Raw genomic sequence first — 20077 nt, 5'->3', positions numbered from 1 at the left:
ATGTATAGTTAGCTGGGTTTTTTTCCAAACGCAGGGCCTTGCGTTAATCTACTTGAATTTCACCTTCTGTTTTCTCTCCCAGTCACACTGTATAATAACTCGTTGGAAAAAGGGCTGAGGATAACTGCTTTGATGCTCTTAGTGTTTTTTCTTTAACAGACCTGCGACCTCACATTGTGTCCTTTTCAGCATAATTTATTGTCAAGTTAAATGTGAGAGGTCTAACTACAGTTCTGTATAGGAGTCTTTTTGTATGTGTGTGTGTATAAATAGGTATATTCTTAGCATATTACTTAGCTGTTGGTTAATAACTCAGCTGTAGGAAGGTTTTTTCTTTAAGAGCTTTTAGAGAAGCTGGTAATTTTGAGAGTCTCCCAATATCCAGTTAATCAGGGCCCCTTATGTGTGTGACCTGCGTATTGCACTCGCTCAGTTGCCATTTTTAGTATTTTGATTTCCGTATTAATCTGGTTGAGCACTTGTGCCCCTGGCTATTTTATTCCTGGCAGACCTTGTTAACTGTGGTTAACTGGCTGGAGAGGATCCTCTTCCCTTGTCCGCTCTGCAGGCAGATTCCAGCTCTGGACATTCCCCAAACTCTGTACATCCTGAATGGCAAATTCTTTGGGGTTTTCCTGTGGCAAAGAAGTAATTTTGAGGTTTTTTCCCCCCTTCCCCATGGATTTGTCTTGTTACTTCTTTATCACCTTCTGATAAACTTAATTCTTCTGGTGTATTTGCTAAAATTTTCTCCTAGCACATCAGTTCTCACTATTTTGTATTTTTAGCTTGCAATACAAGGAACTTGCGTTTAGTTTGCTGAAGTTTTGTATTTTTTTTTTAACTGTCATCCCAGTACAACTTCACTTTTTGAAGGCCGTGCTTTTACATGCTTTCTTAATGTGTGGGGGGTTTTTTTCTTAAGTTACACTTACTGTCTTCTAATATATGCAACACGGGGTCTCCAGTGAGCTGGCAGCCCCTAAAAACATTCACCTTTTTGCCTGTTCTTTTTAGTTTTCTTTAAAGAAGCTTCCAGTTTTCTTAATCACAGAATGCTTGGCATTAGAAGGGACCCAGTGAAGGTCATCTGGTTGAAGTCTCCTGGTCAAGGAGGGTTTTTTTTTTAAGTTGTATAACTAAAAATAGAGAAAAATAGTCTTTCAAATACTGAACTTGAGTTCAGGACTGGGTCAAGCCTTTATTCTCTCGTGGGTTTGTTCACAGAGTCCCAGGATGTCAGGGGTTGGAAGGGACCTGGAAAGCTCGTCCAGTGCAATCCCCCCATGGAGCAGGAACACCCAGATGAGGTTACACAGGAAGGTGTCCAGGCGGGTTGGAATGTCTGCACAGAAGGAGACTCTGGGCAGCCTGTTGCAGTGTCTTTTACCCTCACTGTGAAGAAGTTTCTTCTCAAATTTAAGTGGAACCTCGTGCGTTCCAATTTGAACCCATTACCTCTTGTCCTGTCATTGGTTGTCACCGAGAAGAGCCTGGCTTCATCCTCCTGACACTCACCCTTTATATATTCATAAACATTAATAAGGTCACCCCTCAGTCTCTTCTTCTCCAGCTCCAGAGCCCCAGCTCCCTCAGCCTTTCCTCACACGGGAGATGCTCCACTCCCTTCAGCATCTTGGTGGCTGCGCTGGACTCTCTCCAGCAGTTCCCTGTCCTGCTGGAACTGAGGGGCCACAACTGGACACAATATTCCAGGTGTGGTCTCCCCAGGGCAGAGCAGAGGGGCAGGAGAACCTCTCTGACCTACTGACCACCCCCTTCTAACCCACCCCAGGTACCATTGGCCTTCCTGGCCACAAGGGCCCAGTGCTGGCTCATGGTCACCCTGCTGTCCCCAGGACCCCCAGGTCCCTTTCCCCTACACTGCTCTCTAATGGGTCATTGTCCAACTTATACTGGAACATGGAAGTGGTGATTAATGGTTTCTTATAAATGGGATGTTTACATCACATTGACTATAGTGAAAATTTACCCATCTCTCTGAAATCCTGTAATTCAGCCACTTTAATCTCCAGAGGTGATGTTTGGCACTTGTAACTGTCAGCTTCCTTCATGGGGCTCTGATCATGTCACCTTCCCCTTCAGGCCAGAGCTGGGAAGCCTCTGTATCCTGCTGAACGTGATTTTGTGGCTTTTTTTTCTTCCTTTGCTTTTGAGGAGGCTTCGAGCTTCATGAACTTCATGCACTTTGAGATACTCAGGTCAGTTAGGTGATGTGATGCGGTTCCTACTGGAAAATTTCTCCACGTGGGGTTGTGACTCTCATCCTGATGGAAAATTCTTCACTATCCAAACTGGTACTAGATTATTGTTTAGCGGTTGGTGCTGCCCTCAAGCAGTGAAGTTGAAAGAGCAGTTTGGTTCACCCTACTATAAATATTTTCATGTGGTTAGATGAGTAGCTGTCTGCATTTCTCTGGGTTGATAGCTTTCCAGTGTAGCGGGGTGGTTAGACAACCAAAATGCTTGTAGACACATTGTAGGTATTTGAAATCGGATGGATTGAATCCCACCGTGGTATTTTGGTTTTCTGAACCTTGTTGAGCCAGAGTTGTCAGTCATTCCAGTGCTTAAGAAAGAGTGATCGGGATCACTGGCGTGGTAAAACGCACGGAGAAGGTGAAATGAACCTGTAGTTTAGTTGGTGACCTAAAAGGATAAAATGAAAGCGGAGTTTAAAATGAAATGTAAAGATAATATAGAATGTTGATTGCTAGGAACAGCTTGGTGTGACTTGGATGGTTGGTAGTTTTGCCTGTTTCTCCTCGCTCTCTTAGGAGTAAATAAGTCTGCAACCTAGAGATATAACCACTTATTGCTTGCATTTCTAGCAATATATGTTCTATTTTAGTGTTGACGCTCCAAAGTCTCTTGGAGGTCTGGAGAAAGCAGTAGTAATGATACTTTTCCCGAGTTGGAAAGATGTGAGATGCCCGCAGCTGTCAGATCCATTGATGACCATGCAGTGCCCTATGTAAACTATTTATATATATATATGTATACTTCTTTTTTCAGTGATTAACCGTAGCCCTCTACAAACAAGACATTTTCTTTAACGTTCTGGAGAGACAAGTTTTGTCAGAGAGCAGTTCTTCCCGTGGTTTAAGATAGCAATTACAGGATGGGATCAATGGGCTCAGTTGTTCTCTGGAAGTGCCAGTCAACACAGTGGTTGTACAAAGAGCTTAAATGAATGAGGAAAACCCCAACATTTTCAACAGAAAAAAAAACTGTATGAGATGAATCTGGCCTTAAAGGTCAGATTTAATTTGCGTGTCGCCACTTTCCGATTGTTCTGTATGGTCAGTTGAGCTGTTTTTGCTTTTTTAAGATGAATTAGTGTCAGTCTGGAGTTATTCATACACTACCAAAAAAAAGAAAACCAACTAAACGCTTTTGAGTGTGTCTTTTAGCATATTGGTTGTTAGTGATTGTTCATCCAAATGGCTGATCTGACTCGCTGGAAATTTTGTGGTGCTTTACCCCCCCACATTATGAGAATTCAGGCTGAAGCTCAGGTTTGTGTGGGTGAATGGACAATACTGCGTAAGTGTGCAAATACAGGTTCGTAAGCAGCCTTCGGGCTGAGATTAATTAACTTTTTCTGTTCCCTTTTGTTCTGGCTGCAGCTTCCTCAGTTTTGGGCCCTGCGAGAATTGCAGACTGGTCTAAAAACTACGTAGATTATGTAATATCGTGCTGGGGTTTATTTCAGCTGAATGGTGGCTGATCTCAGTTTCTAGCAGGTTTGAAATGCTCTTGTGCCCACTGAGCGATGCCAGAGCTCGGCTGAAAACAGGTGTTTGGCGTTCACTGATCTCTTGGTATTATGTTAATTTGGGGAAAGATCATATTTTCTGGATTTTCTGAAGGATGCTGAGAGCACGCTGTTAATTTGTTCTCATCAAATAAGCATAGATTTAATATAAATGCTCGGGAATATTAGGACAGAGAAGATGAGGGGTTTTTCCAGTTAATGCCTGCTAAGAATTGAGAAAAATGAACACAAAGTCTTTGTAGTTTGAAGGAATACTCAAGTTGTTGTCCGTTCCACAGATGAGCGCTGTGCTGAGTACTTGACTGCTTTGAAATGAGGGTTTACATACAATTTGCAGGGGGGTGTTTCAACTTTTTCAGGATATATTAACTTGGACGCTTCTCATGATTCTGAAGGCAATGACCCAATAGTCCTTGCTCAGGCAGAAAACTCATTGAAATAAATAATAAGGATTTGTTGTTCTTACTGAGGCCTGAAAAAAAAAGAAGAGGTTTACTCTGCACTGTTCTTATGTATGAGACAGGACTACTCAGCAATCAGTGAATAATCATGTTTGTGTTTATTCAGAGAGCTTGTTGCCTTCAGATTGTCTATTTTCCCCTTCTGTAGGGTCCCAAGGTTATTTCAGGAATGATGTTTCTAGTGTTGTCTATTTTAGACGCTTGGTGCAGGGTTTCAAATTGTGCTGAGGTGTTGGCAGTGATACAATATGTGTCTTGTTTACAGTAACTCCTTCTCAGATTTGTAATGCAAATACCATTTCTGCAAATCTGCAGGGCTCTGGTTCCTCTGGAGTGGAGAGTTTTCACCTCACCCAACTTGCATTGGGAAAGGTCGTATCCATCTAATCCAAGCGGATTAAGATTAGTCTCATCATATTTTCAGAGAGCTGAAGGGAGGTGAGATTTATCCAGAGTCCCTTAATTCCTGGAACAATTTCAAACAGCAAGAAGTAAGATCTACTCTTGTTTTTATCATTGTCATTCTAAACACAGAATTTAGGCTTCCTTCATAGTTCCTTCTTGCTGTTCTGCCATAAAACCAGTTTAAAGATAAGTATGCAAAAGGGACTTTGTGCCTGATGTGGAGGGGTCTTCATGTTGGTAGAAGAGAATTAGCATCCTAAAGGCTTAGGTGTAGCTCATTTGGAAAAAAACTTGCTTTAGTAGATAGCAATTCTTTAGATAGATGCTGCTTCTCTCCCTTGAATCTCTTCCAATTTAAAAAAATACACACTGCCATATGCTACTGTAATACTATGCACAAACGGTATTGAAATATAAATGAACAGAAGTGCAATTTGAGGTTTTAATTTTGCAGAGGGATCCATTTTGGAGCCCTTTTTAACTCTACAAAGGCCTAAGTTTAGTTGTACCACATGTTTATGCAAAAGGTTTTGGAGGCTTTGGTTCTGCAATGGGGATACTGAAGAGGCTGAGAATGAGAGAAAAGAAACTTCTGCAATTCCAGTGCCTGGGAGAGTATTTGGTGAGTAGACAATGAAACTGCTATTGCAGACAATGCTTCACTGAGGTTTAAAGGCTGAGTATTGGATTTCACAGTGGAATTGGCCTTTCTTTGGTCATTTACCCATTTATTTTTAGGTTATAGATTGCTCCTAAGTTGTTGATATTCCATGTGGAAACAAGCGGTGCTTGTAGTAGTAAAATAAGCAGAGTGTAGTGGGTTTGAAGTGTCCTGTGGTCATCCACACTATTAATCTTCAGTGTACCCATTGACGCTGCCGGGCCAGCTACAGTTTTCCTAAGCAACAGGTGACTTGGTGCCTATAGCAGATTGAGTCACCTATAGCAGACGAGTCCTAAGGCAAATTTTTGTAAGCAGCTCTAGAACTTTGGATACTGAATTGGACTTCAGCTTATCAGAATTATAGCCACAGGTTTACTCTTTACTTCTGGTGTTCACTTAAAATAACTTGAAGACAGATGTATTTAAGAGTTATATAGGATTTGGATTCTTTAATGTGTGTGGTAATCTTTTAAACTCTACTCGTGTATTTGAATGAAATTTGTGGGCCATATAAACATGTCCTTTAATTGTGAACGGACAGTTGCCTCCTTATTATGTTTTACATAGACATTTTAAGTCTCCCAGCTGTTTCTCTCCTGAAAGTTGTTTTGGGCCAGAGTCTTAACAAACTTGAAGCAATAAATGGACAATGTTGCTGTTATTCATGGGGAAGTGCTCCTGCTGATTTATTCTGTGTGCTGATCTGATAGCGGTTGGTGCAGTGATCTCAGAAAGACACATATTAGCTTAATTCATGTGTTTCATTAAAGCCATAGATAGTTATTTTAGTACAAACACCAGGTACTTGTAGTCTTGACAAGGTTGGGAAGCTGTGATGCAGAATGGTGCTTTTCCTCCTTTATTTTTCCCCTCCAAAAAGACCTGACAGGAATGCATGGAAACTGTCAACAACATTCCTGACCAAGTATACAGGCGCAATTAGGCCACAAGTATTTGAATAATTGATAATTAATGAGACTTGCTGAATAACATTTTGAGTTCCTTTTACGTGCCTTCTGGGGTTTTTTGAAGGGGGGAGGAATGCCAGCCAAACTTGAGGCATTTCTCTGCTACCTTGGAGACTAGAAAATGTTTCATAGTTGGCATCTGAGGTTCTTACGTAACCTGGTAATTCTGGGAACGAGAATTTTAAGAAAAATGCTGAGCAGTTTGAGTCTTCTCATAAAATTACAGGATTCAGGAACACTGTGCTACACACTTCTGTGATAATTCCCCCAGAAATACTAGTATTCCAGGCTCCTGGAATGCATTTATTTTGCTAGGATTCCATCCTTAAGGAGTTAAACTCCAGCCCCGTGAAGTGAAAGCTATACTCGCAATTCTTAGATAAAACCGGTGTCTTCAGTGTTACAGGATATTAAAATGTAATAAAATGGATGTGTAAGGGGCTGGTGGTGAGTTCACCTCCTGGCGTGAGGAGCAGAGCCGGTCCGTGTTTCGGATGTGGTTTGTGTGTCGTTGCGCAGGCCCCTGTGAAGGAGTTTCCCCCCATCTCTTCCTGCTCTCAAGAGGATTTTTGTTTTCTCCACGTTCAAGGTCTGTGGTTCTCATGGGACAAGCCAGGAAGGGACTTTCCCTGCTTTTATCTCATATGTTGCTTATCTTACCCGCTCTGTTTGCTCAAAGCTCTTATTATATTCAACAGAGAGGGCTTGATTTATTTTTTTCAGTATAAAATGCAAACGGTGACCAGTGTCTGTTGCCTGTTTCGTGGATTTTGTAACTCTGAAGTGGGTTAGAAATTGCTGTATTCTGATACCTTCTTCAGAGCACAGATAGTCTGACATGGGAATCCACAGCTTCAGGATGACTCAGAATTAAAAATGACTCAGTTGTGCCTTATTCTGTTTAATTTTATTTTATTGAAATACACAATTAGAAGCAAGTAGAATGGGTCCGGTGCTGTGTAAATTCATGTGCTGTATGTGGTAGGGAAGGGGAGGGATGGGATTTTGTATTTCATATCCCTGTAGCAAGGGCAGTGGAGTGGGAAAGTGAGTAAAACAGAAGAGTGACTTGCACTCTTAATGCTCTGCATATCATAGAAGGCACAATCTGGTTTTGTAGAAGAGATTTTGAAGATTTAGGACCTACCATGAAATAAAAAATAATATTTAAGGTTGAACACCTATAAGACTGTTCAGTTCACAGAGTCCCAGAATGTCAGGGATTGGAAGGGACCTGGAAAGCTCATCCAGTGCAATCCCCCCATGGAGCAGGAACACCCAGATGAGGTTACACAGGAAGGTGTCCAGGCGGGTTGGAATGTCTGCACAGAAGGAGACTCCACAACCCCCTGGGCAGCCTGGGCCAGGCTCTGCCACCCTCACTGAGAAGTTTCTTCTCATATTTAAATGGAACCTCCTGTGTTCCAGTTTATACCCATTGCCCCTTGTCCTATCATTGGTTGTCACCGAGAAGAGCCTGGCTCCATCCTCCTGACACTCACCCTTTCCATATTGATCCCCATGAATGAGTCACCCCTCAGTCTCCTCTTCTCCAGAGCCCCAGCTCCCTCAGCCTTTCCTCACACGGGAGATGCTCCACTCCCTTCAGCATCTTTGTTGCCCTGCGCTGGACTCTCTCCAGCAGTTCCCTGTCCTGCTGGAACTGAGGGGCCACAACTGGACACAATATTCCAGGTGTGGTCTCCCCAGGGCAGAGCAGAGGGGCAGGAGAACCTCTCTGACCTACTGACCACCCCCTTCTAACCCACCCCAGGTACCATTGGCCTTCCTGGCCACAAGGGCACAGTGCTTGTGAGTTCTCAATAAATACTATTAGACATCCTGTTTACAGTGCAGTTTCTAGAAAAATATTTTTTCAGTATAGATCAACAGTCGAATATAAACCAGTGCTTGCTTTTCATTTTGATTTTTCTTGTTTCTCAGCTTCAGAAACGAGATATTTGCTGGTTTTTGTTTCGTGAAACAACCTTCTTCTCCTACAGCATTTCTTGTAGTGTTAGTGATTTATCAGGACACATTTGTGATGCTGATGAGTTGGTTTTGTTCCCTTTTAATCTCACTGTGCTCCATGCAACGTGTTACCAATAGGCTCTGTGCACACTGACACAACCAGCCTTGGAGGCAGAGTATGTGCTTCTAAAAATCTTATATTTTACTGATTTACTGACCTGTGTGTGCTGTCCGCTTTCATTCCTCCAAATACTGTCTCAACTTCAGTCACAAATACAGGTTCTGGATTCACATCAGGGATGGCAATAAAAGGTGTTTGCATGATAGGAGGGCTGGAAAGAGGGAGCTGTGTCGTGAAAGCAGCAAGCATGTCTTTATTCACTTCTGTTAATTGCTTTTTTGGCTAAACTGATGTCCTCTTTTAATGTAAATTCTCATATTCTAATAATACACAAGTTACCATCTTTTTCTCCCCTAAATTAAGGTCTTTTCTGTCTTCCATGTTACTTTTTGAAGTAATCAGGTGAAAGAAAAATAGTAGATGAGGTATTTTCCATGCTTGTATTTTTGCAGATGAGTTTGAGGGGAAAACCATCTTTAAAAAGCTTCTTTCAAGTCAAAAGAGCAGAGTTCATCTTTAGGCAGCACATAGCAGTAGGCATGACATAGCAGTAACAGTCAAATTAAACATTAAAATCAACTTCAATACTAGTTTTTGGGTTTCATAGGTAGATTTTAATACATTTTTAAACTTGTCTCTATACAAAGCTTGTAATCTGGTCTGGCTTTGCATGTAAGAAAATGACAACATTTTTCCACAGAAGTGGGTGTTTCAGTGCCATCAGGAAGCTCTCTGGTCCTAACACACCAAGCAGTGGTAAATATTTAACAAACCTATTGCTAAAAAGTGACAAGTTATTTCAAATTTGAGCTTGTTTGGCTTCCAGCTGTAGTGTCTTGCTGTGCCGCTCTCCGAGGACTGCAGGGTTGGTTGGTAGTTGCCATATTCACAAAATGCCTATAGAAACAACGTCACATACGCATCTTCTCCATAATGTAGGAGACCTTTGACCATCGTGAAGTCTCTGTCCCAGCCAGACCGAGTCCTCTCTGAGCTCGTCCTTTGAATGCTTGCCAGTACTTTGACATCTTTGCACTGTGGGTATCAGAGCTGGACATGAAATTCTAGCTTAAAATTTAGCTTGATTTCTTCCATAAAAGCTGAAAGATGATGTTGTAATCAGCCAGGTCCTTCATAAAGCTTCAGTACAATTGCTTCAAAGCTGTTTTCTAGGTAGAAAGTGTCAAAGTCATGGAGGAGTAGTGTACATTCCTTCTTCAAACATGGGCAACTTTGATTTGTTAGGATTAAAATCAGTTCTAGTCGTCAGCCAGCAGGTCACTATGGAGTGTTATTATTTCTTCTGCCAGTACTTTGTTTATCTAGAAACTGACTCTCAAGTATTTTTCTTATTATCTAGATTATTTATAAAACTACGAGGGCCCCGTCCCACATCTGTTGTGCCTTCGTGTCACCCGTACATTGATGGAAAGGGCTGCCATCCACTTGCTTTGCGTAAGAAAGCGGTTACCAGCTCTGGAAAAGATGAGGGGACTTTGGTATCCCAGGTGATTATTCTTACGGACAGAATGAGTCATTTTCATGTGGACTTCTAACACGTGGGTGAGTGAATCATCAGGTGTTGAACAGATTAATATTTTCAATAGGACACGCACAAGACAGTGTTTTCTCACTGAGACAACTTGTACCTGTCTAAAGAAAACATTACGGAGGCTGAAATACAGCGATGTCGTGCACCTTTGAATGAGTTACCTTGGGAGATGATCCATGAAACAGCCCAGGGTTGCTTTTCATAGTTCTTGGTATGTGTGGGGTGTAGTGACCTTTAAAGTATTGTTGAGAGTAGAAGGCTTAGAGGGGGGGGAAAAACCCAAACCAAACCATATATAAAAAGTTGACCAATAGTTGTATAAGAATTTGAACATGAGTTTGACTTTCTTGTGTACTCATGTTATAAAACAGTTGTACATAGGTGATGTTGGTCTCTTCTACCAAGTAAGCAGTGCCAGGACAACAGGAAACGGCCTCAAGTTGCGCCAGGGGAGGCTGAGGTTGGATCTTGGGAACAATTTCTTCCCCAAAGGGCTGTGGGGCATTGGAACAGGCTGCCCAGCGCAGTGCTGGAGTCACCAGCCCTGGAGGGCTGGACAAATGGAGATGAGGTTCTCAGGGATGTGGGGCAGTGCCAGGGCTGGGTTAATGGTTGGACTTGATGATCTTAAAGGTCTTTTCCAACCTAAATGGTTCTGTGATTCTACGTAATTTCACAAACCACATGATGATGATCCAACGCTTATCAAGAGCTCCTGATAAGATGTGACTGCATGTGTTTGTCTGATGAAGGGCTGTGCCTGCTGGCCATTTAGGTAGTAAAAGCAGGCTACATTTTGTAGACTTTTTACCTTTTTTTTTTTTCCAGAATTATACTTATTGTTGGGTTTGACTGAGATCTGAAAATTACAGAGCAAAACCGTCTTGCTGTTATGACTGATTTGGATAGGAAATAAAGTACAAAATTTAGGCCTGGGTAGGCAGGGTTTGAGGGTTTAACTCGCCACAGGTTTATGTGAAAAACTGGTGATCCTTTCCTAGAATTTCAGTTAAGGTTTAATTTGGTAATAGTACTGTGAGCTCAGGGAATTTTCTTTATAGGTTTCATTATAAAGCATTTCTCACTGGGTGTCTTTTGAAGAGAGAAAAACTATTACAGAGAGCCCCGCATGGACAAAATGGTTTTCTTAGCAGTGCAACTTTTCATCTTACTCAGCGCTATAGGCTGAAAAGTACATATATATTATATATATATTTTGGTCACCGAAGTAAATTTGAGGGGCGATTAATTCATTGATTGCAAATGAAGGTGCAGGTGCCTTTAGAATCTGACCCAATATCTGTAAGTAAAAGCATCTTCATCCTTACAGACTTGTGAATATGGATTTCATAGAGTGGAAGGGTTGAACACCAGAAGTGCCGTAATAATAAAAAACCCAACACCACCCCCAATCTTCACACCCACCCCTCCCCAGCTGTCTAGCTCAGTGAATTTCACACCATGGTTGCAAGGCCAGAATGATTACAAATTAGGGTTAGCACAAAATCTAGCTGTTTGAAAATTTTACAGCATTTTACTGTTATGTAGGGGCTAGAATTTATCAAAAAACAAATCCAAAAAAATGCACAGGGGCAAGGAGGTTTTGCTTTCAAAACCCAGTTCGTTGCAACACAAAATGGGATTTCTTAACCTTGTCTTTCAATCAAACTGAACCGTGCATTGCCCCTGTGCACTTTGCCATTTCAACTGTGATCTCTTATGTTCTCCTTCACACTGAGATCTGCGTCCCTTTGTCTGATATTCCAAAGGTTGCAGTACATTAAAACTGTTCCATATAATCAACGTTTTTTTGACTACTGGATAATTTTTGACCTTTATTCTTGTTGTCCTTGGGTAGGTGGTCGCGACCACGTTCGCGGGAGATGCAGAACATGGTAAGGTTTTTATAAATCTTAAACCATGCGGGGCTCTCTGAGATAATATCTTTATTGTGATGAAAGCCGTGTCCTTATTTTTCACTCAGATTTTAGCTTTGGCATAATCACTCTTAACGTAGTTATCCTGGGGCTATAACGTCCTGCTTTTTAGGATAGTAGAGCAGCCATTAGTAGACAGTTGTTTAGGGTGGTGTGTATGTGTGTAGGAAAGTGTGAATAAAAAAGCCAAAAAATGAACCTTTTGCTTGTGATGTACGTGATATGTACTATTGTTCTTGTTGGGAGTGTTGATCTGCTGGGGGTAGGGAGGACATACAGACGGATCTGGACCGGCTGGATGAGTAGAAGGAAATTGCCTCAAGTTGTGCCAGGGGAGGTTTAGATTGGATATTAGGAACAAATTATTCCCAGAAAGGGTGGTTGGGCGTTGGAACAGGATGCCCAGAGCAGTGGTGGAGTCACCATCCCTGGGGGGGTTTAAAAGGTGTTTAGACAAGGTTCCTAAGGACATGGTTTAGTGCTGGAGTTAGGTTGTGGTTGGACTTGATGATCCTGAGGGTCTCTTCCAACTGAAATGATTCAATGATTCTGTGGATTATTGGGCTGAGGCCAATTGTGTGCGGTTCAACAAGGCCAAGTGCTGGGTCCTGCACCTGGGTTACAACAACCCCATGACCACTACAGGCTTGGGGAAGAGCGGCTGGAAAGTGCCCGTTGGAAAAGGATTTGGGGGTGTTGATTGACAGCTGGCTGAACATGAACCAGCATGTGCCCAGGTGACCAAAAAGGCCAACGGCATCTTGACTTGTACCAGAAATAGCGTGGCCAGCAGGACCAGGGAAGTGATTGTGTCATTGTACTTGGCACCGGTGAGGCCACACCTTGAATCCTGTGTTCAGTTTTGGGCCCCTCATCATAAGAAGGACATTGAAATACTGGGGAGAGTGCAGAGGAGGCGACGAAGCTGGTGAGGGGCTGGAGCACAAGTGTGATGGGAGCAGCTGAGGGACCTGGGGGGTTCAGCTGGAGAACAGGAGCTGAGGGGAGACCTTCTCACTGTCTACAACTACCTGGAAGGAGGTTGGACCATGGAGCGTGTTGATCTCTTCTCTCAAGTAACAAGTGATAGGACAAGAGGAAATGGCCTCAGGTTGTGCCAGGGGAGGTTTAGATTGGGTATTAAGAAAAAATTCTTCCAGGAAAGGGCTGTCGGGCAGTGGAACAGGCTGCCCAGGGCAGTGGTGGAGTCACCATCCCTGGAGGGGTTTAAAAGGCATTTAGATGAGGTTCTTAGGGACACAGTTTAGTCTTGGAGTTGGGTTGTGGTTGGCCTCGATGATCCTGAAGGTCTCTTCCAGCTGAAATTATTCTATGATCTAAGGTGGTGCTGGTGAGAGCTGCACGGAAGTTCCTTACAACAGTCAGTTCAATGTTGAAATCTGTATTTGCTGAGCTTTTGTTGGCCTCGGTGCTGGGCAGCTGGTTCTTCCAAAAGGGTGTTCATCTGTGTATTCAGTGATTTAAAATTCTGCTTATGGATCAGTCCCTTTGCTTTAAGGATGGCAGAAGATAAGTGGCTTTCAAAGATTCTTACAGACAGTATTTGATTAGAGGTTTTACAGTAATCGGTGATAAAGATAACAGTCCAGTTCCAGGTCCCTGGTGCATCGCCCCGCACTCCGGCCACTGTCAGCTTTGCTTATATTTGCAACTTTATTTTCCCATGGAATATTTAAGAATACATTATTTTTAAAGGCTCTTGTTCTTTATGTCAATATTGAGAGGTCTTGCATTGAGGAACACATTGTTTAATTGCTATGGAGGAGTATTTATAGAAATAACTACATGCAGTCGCAGCCTCCCTTCTCGCTGCCCTGTTTTAAAGGAGGTGTGAGAGCTGCGAATGGATCCTTCAGGATTTCAGTAAAGCATTGATACTTCAGTCCTCTGTGCCAGAACACCTCAGTGTATATTAAGACTTAGTGACATCCCCTAGAGACGAGTCATATTTCCCTGAGAAATGCCAAACTGGAAACAAAAACCACTGTACAGGCAGAAGAAATGATGATGATTGCCATCATAGATCTAACAATCTGTCTTAATTTTCCCAAGGAATGTGTAGTGAGGTGCCTTTAATAGCTTTTCTTCCTAATCCTTTTGGCGCAAGGTGTTTGTGCAGGATCGTGGGTCAAGTAAACCACTGTGTTTTGAACAGCAGTTCTACTCCGGGTTCTTTTCTCCTGCTCTAATTGTGCTCAGCGTGGCAGCTACTACTGTTAAAAACATATTGCACTCACGGTATTAAAAAAGTTACTTAACTTCAGCTTTTAATTTATCTGTCCTCGCATTTGGAGAGAACAGCTAATGTGATTTCATATAATAAAACAAACTGTGTGAGAATCCAGAGGTGATTTTCTAAATTTAAGATTTCCTTTGAATTTCTTTTGATCAGAAATAGATGGGATTACTATAGGCTGTGTCAGTGTGAGTCACTTGTAAGTGCCTGTTAATCCAATAAACCTGAGTGGTTTCTTATGGAAATACTATTTTCTGATTTCTATTTATATGATGGTCCTGGCCCTGTTGAATCCTCTCTGACTTCACTGGAAATATCTCTTTGGAAAAAACGGGTGTAATTTCATGTGGTAATGGACATTACAGCGAATCGGTAAAATGAAAAATAGCCTCAAGTAATTAGTAAATGCTTTAGGAGTTATTTTTGCCAACTCTGTGACGTATTTTGTAGCATTATCAGCTGAGAGTATAAATAATCGTCAGAGGGTTTTGTTTGATTGTGGGTTTGATTGTGGGTTTTTTGATTGAGGGTAGAACAGCGTTTCTATGTTCTCACACTGTCCTGCAACCTGTTGTTGCCACTGCCCCACTTTGTGCTGGTGCCTTTGTTTCCCACTCATAACATACTCAGCTCTACCCAAAGGTAAAAATCCTAGATTAAAGAAAAGTAGCTGTTTTAAAACCATGACTTCAGCCTTTTTCTGTTTTACTTATGCAGCGACTGGTATTTAATGGCAGCAGAAGGCAGATTTTTTGCCTGAAATAATAAGAAAAAAAATCTGGAGAATAAATGCTTTTCCAGCCTGAGATATAGTGAAGTTCATCAGCAGAGCAGAGAGAGGGCCTGAATAAACCTGGTCTTGTTCTGAACTAGGAATTGCAGACTGTGAATATATTATACATAGGGAATTTCTAGTGCTGAGTTGGGGGGCGGAAAGAAACTTCTGGAAATAGTTTGAAATAATTCAGTGTTCGTAACACATGCAGCGCTGGTGCAGTAAGGCACCACAGTTTTCATAAGCTTAAATTCACATGCATGTACCAAGTTCCCAAATACCATCTTCTTCTCAGTCTCCACCATTGTAGGATGCTCAAAATCCTTGAATATTTGACGCATTAAGACAGACTTTTGTAGATGCCGCCTGCCTACTTGATGACACGTCCTTGTAATGATTATTGAGCCTGCGCAGTAAATGCTGCCCGGGGAACTGGATCCTTAGTGGAGGAGATTAGAAATCACGGTCCTTGCTGTGGGATAGATTCTGCTGGTAAATGTCTCATGGCATTTTCATGGCAGTTGAGGATTGTGTGAGGTTGAGATGTTTAGATCTGTCAGTGATGGTATTTTCTTGGTAGCAACTCCAGATCCTAATTAATCAAGCTTTCAGACGATTTTGCCCACTAAACATACAATCTCTTGAGCGTATGCTCAGAGAAGAGGATACATGGAGACCTGAACTTAACAGAGCATCTAGAATAAAAGCACTGGGGAAGAGGACAAACAAAACAAGAGAGCTTTGCATCGTGTTTATATGTTAAATAAGCCATTTGAAAAGTAGAAACAAAGACGCGCAATTCAAAATGAACATAAAAGCATACCAGGGTTAATATAAAATCTAAGGTACAAAAAGGTGGATAACTAACATTAATAGGTAACACGAAAAGACCTTGCAAATACATTGGAAGTGAGAAGAAGTCAAGGGAAAATGTAGGGCTTCTTCTTTACCAAAGAGTGGCAATTAATAAGTGGTACCACACTGAATAAATCACTGAGCATAACTGTACTCAATCATGGGCCTTTTGAAGGAAACAGAACTCCATTGGACTTGCTGGGGCAATGAATTACTGCAGTGGATTGGACCGATTTAGGTAAGGCCAAATTGCTGCATCTGACACAAATGAACTGTGTAGCAAAGAGATGCACGTATGGAGTGAAGGGTCCTGGTCTGGAACAAACCTGCTGTTTCCTAGAGAAATCTGATTTCTAAAACCCACTTTTATTCTATGTAAAAGTTAAAATTAAATTTTCTAGTAGTAGCACAGAGAACTGTTTCAAAAAGAATGATTTTAAATTAAGAAGGGAAGGGCATGGATGGCTCTGGGTACTAAGACATTGTAACTAACCTCATTAAACTGGTAGCGTGGTCTTAGCCGGTGCTGACCAGCACCCATCCAGACAGCGCTCGGGCATCATCCACAGCTGAGGACCATGCAGAGATTTATTTCTAGCGACTGGATGTGATACAGCTCCCCGGTTTTGGGGCTGGAAAAGCTTGACTGGCTGTACTGGTACCAGCTTTGCTGCTGTGGCCGGAGGATGGTCCCTAACCCGGTTTGTGCGTTAGGTAATTGTTGCTTTAAAGTCAGGATTTACTAAGAATCCCGATCTCAGCTGGGTTGCTCCAGTGAGACCTGGACAGGCTGGAGAGTTGGGTGGGGAAAACTTTAATGAAATACAACAAGGACAAGTGTAGAATCTTGCATCTGGGCAGGTTCCAGTATAGGTTGGTGAAGGATCTATTAGAGAGCAGCGTAGGGATAAGGGGCTTGGGAGTCCTGGGGACAGCAGGGTGACCATGAGCCAGCACTGGGCCCTTGTGGCCAGGAAGGCCAATGGTACCTGGGCTGGATTAGAAGGGGGTGGTCAGTAGGTCAGAGAGGTTCTCCTGCCCCTCTGCTCTGCCATGGGGAGACCACACCTGGAATATTGTGTCCAGTTGTGGCCCCTCAGTTCCAGCAGGACAGGGAACTGCTGGAGAGAGTCCAGCGCAGGGCAACAAAGATGCTGAAGGGAGTGGAGCATCTCCCGTGTGAGGAAAGGCTGAGGGAGCTGGGGCTCTGGAGCTGGACAAGAGGAGACTGAGGGGTGACCTTGTTAATGTTTACAAATATATAAATGGTGAGTGTCAGGAGGATGGAGCCAGGCTCTTCTCGGTGACAACCAGTGACAGGACAAGGGGCAATGGCTATAAACTAGAACACAGGAGGTTTCCTTAAATTTGAGAAGAAACTTCTTCGTGGTGAGGGTGGCAGAGCCTGGCCCAGGCTGCCCAGGGGGGTTGTGGAGTCTCCTTCTGTGCAGACATTCCAACCCGCCTGGACACCTTCCTGTGTAACCTCATCTGGGTGTTCCTGCTCCATGGGGGGATTGCACTGGATGAGCTTTCCAGGTCCCTTCCAATCTCTGACATTTTGTGATTCTGTGACTTTCTCTTGGCAACGAGAGACAATCAAAGTGCTGCTCTTAAGGCTGTTTTTTCTTTTTCTGTAACACATTCCCAAGCATTGGATTAGAAAGTTCTGTTTTCTTCCAAACACATACGCTAACCATAAAGCCAGAAATAGGGGTTTTTTGTGTGTGTGGTTTATGACCTTTTTACGCTCCCACAGAGGTATTCAGCTGCAAGAGAGGACTCTAATCCCAAATACTGGGCACCTGAGAAGTCAGGCTGAATTGATTCTATAGGTTTCCTGGTTTATATTCATTCTTAAGCAGAAGCAGCAGAAGTATTTGTCCTGTTTGTCCTGTGAATCAGTCTGGGTAGACGAGTGCAAAAAGGCAATTTAGACACATTCCGCATGTTGTTTGGTGTGACTGTCAGTCCTGCAGATGGACAAACCTTCCTCCAGCAGGCAGGGATGGCGTCGACCTCAGCTTCCAGGAAAATGACGTGAGCAGGACCCTCAAGCTGGCTTCTGTGAGGGCGTTTGAAGCAGTAAACATTTCACGCTATTTATGGAGTATTTGGGAATAATAATGATATTGAGGGCAGAGTTAGATCCTCAGTTTTGTTTTCTGGATGATTTGCATGGAAGGAAGAAGCTCGTGGGTAAGTCAGGGAGTCGCCCACGTGCCAAGAGAGGGAGGAAGCCACACAGCAAATCTTTATGTACAGGGCTCCAGTTGGTATCTCTTGGGGCTGTTTACCACCTGTGAGTAAAGGCTGAGCTGTTGTGACAGAGCACGCTGTGAATTTTTCTCAATACGGACCGTAGTCTGAGATTTCTCACTCTGCCCCCCTGGAAGAAATGCGGTGCTATCAAATCAGCAGTTACCTTTTACCAGCGCTATACATTCCTAAAATGAAAGGTGCAGTTACCAGGTTATTTTAACATCAACAATGATAACGAAATCGTAATCCTTCCCAAAGGCTTCACGCAAACCTGATGTTCCTGTAAGTGCTGCCTACTCGAGTGGAATTGCATATTTCCTCCTGCGAGCAGGACGTTCGATTTTTACACCGTTTTAGGCGAAAGATTTGTTGCTGGCTGTTTATCAAACAGTGAGAGCACTGCAGAGAAGAAGGGGAAAGAAGGAAAGTCATAGCAGAAGATGTTGTAGTAGTTAAGCACTTCTTCTCTTGTCGAATTGTTTCCAGGACAACAAGATTGATGATGGAGTTACAAAGTGAGTATGTGTTTCCTTTCCTCTTCCTTTATTTGTTAGTGATCATTAAGGTAGGAGGACCTCTCTTTGTACTTGAGCTGTATCCAGAGAGTTGTGTTAATTAGTTATTTGTAGCATCCATACGTTGCCCATGTGGCTCTTTGTAGCTATTTAGGGGGTATCTGGTATGCAAGAAATCATATTTCTGTCATTTTTTTGTTATGATCATATGGTATCTAAACAAATTACTCTCTGAAGTACTGGCAGCTCAGTTTTGTGCTTTAACTTCAAGCTCATCTCACTGATGGGATGTGAGTTTCTTGAACTGTTTGCACCAAATTTTTCCTCTGTTGGTATAATAGATATTTTTTGTATATACTGATGATCTACTGTCATGCAAATGAATTTAGAATAAATTAAAGGAAATCATTTTCCCCCGGAGTACCTTCAGCTGTAGAACTCCATTATGAGATCTATTTTCAACTGGAGTTTGGAATTTGGAAAAAGACACCACTGAATTCAATGTAGTTGCCAATTGTAAAGGGGCATAGCCAGCATAAAATCACACCCATCTCCAAACTATGTTGATCTATTTAAAATCTGGAGGAGTATGATGAAATCTGCACTTGTGTGGTTTTCCTTTGTATATTTGATTGTACTCTGAGTTTAATTTTTTCTGATTTTCTTTTTCCTTCACAACATTTTAAGAAAAGAAATGTCGTTTTATTAAAAAAGCCCACAAATATTGGCTGTGCATTTTAGAGACAAGCATAACAAACAGAGTGCCAGGTCATTAGTGAGAAACACACTTCATAAAGCTCTATTGTTCTGCTAAATCAAATAACTTGAAGTTCAGCGGTGTCCTTTTAGAGGAGTTAAATTATTTCCTACCCCTTAATGCATACGTATGTATTTCATATTGAGATGTTAGACCTTAAGCTGATGGAAGATCCAGAAAACATTTCTTCTCATGCATAGTTTTCTGACGAGTTAATGAGATACTGTTTTCTTCTGGATGGATTGGTTTGGGTTTTTTTCCTGATGCTAAAGGTTTGATACCACATGCTAAGATCAATATGGGGTCACTGTCGTGAGCCGTTAATAGTTTTATTATTTGGATATGTTTTTCCATCCAATTCTATGGTATGTTTTTGAAGACCATACTTCCCAATTTAGGAGAAGGACAATAGAATGTGGTGTGAAAACCAGCGCACTCAGGTGACAGAGGATTCTTTGTGACTAGTGTCTTCTTTGTTCCATCCCCAATTCCTCTCCCCAATTCCTCTCCCCAATTCCTCTCCCCAATTCCTCTCCCCAATTCCTCTCCCCAATTCCTCTCCCCAATTCCTCTCCCCAATTCCTCTCCCCGAAAATGATCATTCTCAGCATGATAAGAGCAGTGCTAACCTTGAGTGATGAGATACCTTTCTAATTCATTTTCCAGTACATCCCCTGTTAGATATTCCATTATGCGAAGCATACGTGTTCCTCACAGAGGATTGAGTAGTTCTTCCAGGTCACTACTTGGCGTTGGAATGAGGAAGTTTTTGCTGCTT

At 42.3% G+C, this 20077-nt stretch overlaps 1 long non-coding RNA gene across 36 annotated transcripts in view; it reads left to right on the top strand.

Annotated features, from left to right (window-relative positions):
* Window positions 1-20077, top strand: part of LOC110359891 (uncharacterized) — a 134573-nt gene that overhangs the window by 42826 nt on the left and 71670 nt on the right. Inside the window, exons 3-4 of one of the 36 annotated variants that reach the window (XR_010469710.1) lie at window positions 9750-9952; window positions 11800-11836. The exons of 34 other annotated variants lie outside the window; for them this stretch is intronic. This is a non-coding gene — a long non-coding RNA (uncharacterized LOC110359891). The remainder of the gene's footprint in view (window positions 1-9749; window positions 9953-11799; window positions 11837-20077) is intronic. One more of the 36 variants, XR_010469715.1, reaches the window with a different exon arrangement.

This window comes from Columba livia, chromosome 1 (genome assembly GCF_036013475.1).
Source record: "Columba livia isolate bColLiv1 breed racing homer chromosome 1, bColLiv1.pat.W.v2, whole genome shotgun sequence".
In the NCBI taxonomy this organism is placed as follows: domain Eukaryota; kingdom Metazoa; phylum Chordata; class Aves; order Columbiformes; family Columbidae; genus Columba; species Columba livia.
Note: the sequence above shows the minus strand (reverse complement) of the source record. Positions and strands in the feature narration are given on the sequence as shown.